At 33.1% G+C, this 3895-nt stretch overlaps 1 long non-coding RNA gene across 1 annotated transcript; it reads left to right on the top strand.

Annotated features, from left to right (window-relative positions):
- Positions 1-327: 327 nt before the first annotated feature.
- Positions 328-2565, top strand: LOC123268557. The gene is made up of 2 exons (XR_006510252.1): positions 328-796; positions 1048-2565. It is a non-coding gene; the product is annotated as an uncharacterized LOC123268557 (long non-coding RNA).
- The last annotated feature ends 1330 nt before the right edge of the window (positions 2566-3895 follow it).

Genomic DNA, 3895 nt, shown 5'->3' on the forward strand with positions numbered 1-3895 from the left:
ATTATCTTCCAGTATTTTCATTTTAAATTACTGATTTAAAAATTATTAAATTGCATGGCAGAATTATTTCTTTAATTATACTGAAATCAGCAGACGTTCAACATGCATTTTTTTATTTTTTCTATTACTTAGTTAAATTAAATCTGTAAAAATATTATTAAAAAATTGAACTTATAATTTTTCAAGTTTTTTATACGTGGAATTTTTCTTTTAATTTTCATAAATTTCACTGTCATATTTTTTGAATATCGCCGCTGCATAATTAGAAACAAATTTCCAATTAACGACAGAGTTTGCTCAATCAAAAGCGATTTTATATTTCCCGCTCGTATTTCCGTTGAATCCTTTGATCCTGTTAGTCCTTTCCAATAGATAATTCCAAAGACGTAACATGATTGGGCCCCGTCACAACTGATACTTGTAAACAAATCCATCTGAAAAAATGACCGTTGGCGCCGGTATAGTTATATTAGTTATTCCCGCGCATGTCTATAGTTTGCAAAGCCATGCCGCTGCTGAAAAAATTGTGTTTAATAAATAGATTTAACAATAAATAATCTAAATTCAAGTTTACATTTATCTAATAATAACACACCACGCAATGTTTAACGCGAGTGCATGTAATAAAACTGCAGTAAAATGAAAATATAACCTTGCCAAATAATATGTTTGACCTTACAATCTCGGTTCAGTGCAATAAGGACCATAAATACCATTGCTGATTACTTATCCCAGGATATATGTTTATCACTTGAATTAAATGGAGATTACCAGCATTCAAAATTTTATTATTTATGTAAGTAATTATTGATGTTATATAACAATCATCCCCGCTACCGTTAAATTAAAATAATCATGACGTCTAAAATAATAAACAAAAATAAAAAGCCAAAGTAAATATAAATCATCAAATAAAATTTTCTGATATTCCTAAAAATAATTATAATAAATAAATTACTACATGCATATTTAAACTTACTATCTAATATCATTACACATATTGCTCAATCCATTGGTCTTTGTCTTTGTTTGATCATTAAATTTCAGTCAAGCGAGTGCTGCCACCTAGCGACGATGTCTTTCACTTGCTTCCGACAAAATATAAAATTTATGATGTGACGTAGCAGTGCGACCTACAGTAATATAATACAATATTATAGTCAAGTCTGAAGAATTAAATTGTCAACTGAAAGGCACTTGACCTGCAAAGACAAACTAAACGCACTATTCAAAGTCATAAATACATCCAAACAATAATAAACTTCAATTGAATAAAACGATATGCATTTAAGTACTTTTTATTAGTACACAGTACATAACATGTTATTTTTTTTAACATCTATTGTGTAGCCGTCAATTAATTATCAATTAAAGATTATTATTTGTTTTTAATCATCCAGGCAATTTTAAACGTATTATTAGACATAAAATCAATGTCATAAAAATTCCTTTAAAATACTTAAATGTTATAGTAATGGTAAGAAATCATAATTAATTTTTTTTATCAATAATTACTCAATAATTGACGTATAGCAACTGCGTAAATAAATTTTTTGGTAGTTTCTAGAAAATACAAAAGATTAATAAAAAAATTAGTCATTGAATAAACATAATTGATCAACAAATGGATTTACGTATAGACCAAACACTAGCTTAAAAGGATATGCTGATATCGCAATATCAACTTTGAGACGAGGCTAAAATGTATAAAAACATTGACGCCACACCGTAGATATGGCAACACCGCGTTTCTCTCGCGTGAGGTCACCAATACCACCAACTAAAGTGTTCTAGCTATCCTTGTTGCTCTTTCATTTTATTTCTCAGTATCTATCTACCTAGCTGGGCTCTTTCTTGCTACTCGATAGTGCTCTCACCATACCACTGTATTCTTGAATTCTACCATCAAATCCAGCGTCAATTAGTCTCCGAAAGAGTTTAACTTGTATAGCTGTTCATACTCAGAGTTTGAACAGAGCACCAAGCCCATTATTGCTGGCTTGATGCTTTCTTTCTCCTTATGTACACATAAACTACCATACTATATACTCTCCCAGATAAAAAGTCACATCATGCATAGTGTGAGTTTAAAATTTTTCTATAGTAACCTTTTTAACATCAAATATTACTGTACCTAAGCATTATATTTTGAATAGAAAATACATCCGCGTTGGTTGTTAACTCTCGTAAATGTAAGAAACTAAATCAAGGTAATACAATCGTAAAGATCGAGGGGCCACGAAGCGTGGGAATCACTTGTCCCGTTGACTCAATCTCTTCCCCCATTACTTTTTGCTATATATTTATATAAATAGATAAATAGATACTGAGATATCTTTTAAATTAAATTTCTTTAACGAAACATGTCCAAGCCAATCATTTTAAAAACTTCAATCGTGCTTTTAATGGCTATTCCTCTGTTATTTTTTCATTTTGGAGTCCAATAAAATTCAACTAGCTTTTGCTGATGGAATAATGCGGTCAGAATGGCCAGCAAAGGGCGTACCAAACAGATATATGTGTACGTAAGTTAACGTATGCATTCATCTGCATGTTTGTATGAAAGAAAAAAAAAAAACCGTACTAGAAACCGAATGATTATTTGTAAAAATGGCCCTGCCATTTATTCGCCATCTGGATACAACTTCCGCTTGGCAACAGCGCCCTGACTCGTCGCCAGAACTGGTAGCAGTACAACAAGCACAACTATATACAAAAACAGTAACAACACAACAACAACAATAACAACAGCAGCAGGCCAGACAAGACTATAGGCGGCTGCTCTACCATACGATGTGCTCGATGATGTTAAAGTTGTTATGTGTGCTGGTTTAAGTCTGGTGCTCTGTTCCAAAACCAGCATAAGAAGATGAAGAAAAGAGGAATAAGAAGTAGAAGCCACTCAGCCAGAGGCTCCTCTACACCAGGCCCCTTTTTTCTCTCGCCTCCGGCCTTTTTCCGCCGTACCAGCTCGGCTCTTCTTGGACTACTCATAATAAATACAACGGCTCTCTCGAGGCCTCATCAACTTCAAAAAACCTCCCAACGCTTTACTTCTGCACGATACTTTTATATATACGTATATACTTCATCAGCTTCTCACGTTATTATTTTTTAGTCTGTTATATATATGTAATCAGATACAGTTTACTTGAGTAGAACAGTTTAGCTGGAAATCATAAAGCAAGACTGCTAAACAAAAGGTATAAAAGAAATAAAATATATTTAATACTGATGCTAAACTGGTAATAGTAAGTGAGGATTGCTTCACATTTACCCTTGAATCCATTCCTCTGTACTTCCTTTATATCGACGGACGTGGCTTTCCTGTGAAATGTTTTTGTATATATACATCTCACATTGTGAGTTTATTTTTTTTCCTTTTTAACTCTTACTTTAACTACTTTGTCTGTGTACCTATATACTGTGTTAGTACTCAGTGGTATAGAGAACATTCAGCTATATTCGCTTACCATGACGACAACGATGAGCGTGTTTCCGCCAAGAGCTCCCTTTAGTATCCTGTTACTCGTATACAGTAACACCATCATGATCCTCTCTTTGGATTATGTTTTGTTTCTTTGCTTTTACTTAACGCACACAAGCTTCCTGAGACATAGACGCCAGAGGCTAAAACTAGACACAACCGAACTAACGCCAACAACCAAAAGAATAAAACACCGAGGCTGCAACATCTAAAAAAATTAAAGCATGTATCTAAGATAAAGGACAAGTCAGACCTTGGGTTAGACGGGAAGTGGAACCATCAAACGAAAACATCAGTACACGCCATAAACTTCTTCTTTTGTTATATATCTTAAACTTCTTTGTCTCATTTGTGAAAGTTTCATCTAATCGATCCTACATCATGCTATTAAGTTATCCATTTATCACA

Source organism: Cotesia glomerata, linkage group LG7 (genome assembly GCF_020080835.1).
Source record: "Cotesia glomerata isolate CgM1 linkage group LG7, MPM_Cglom_v2.3, whole genome shotgun sequence".
NCBI lineage: Eukaryota > Metazoa > Arthropoda > Insecta > Hymenoptera > Braconidae > Cotesia > Cotesia glomerata.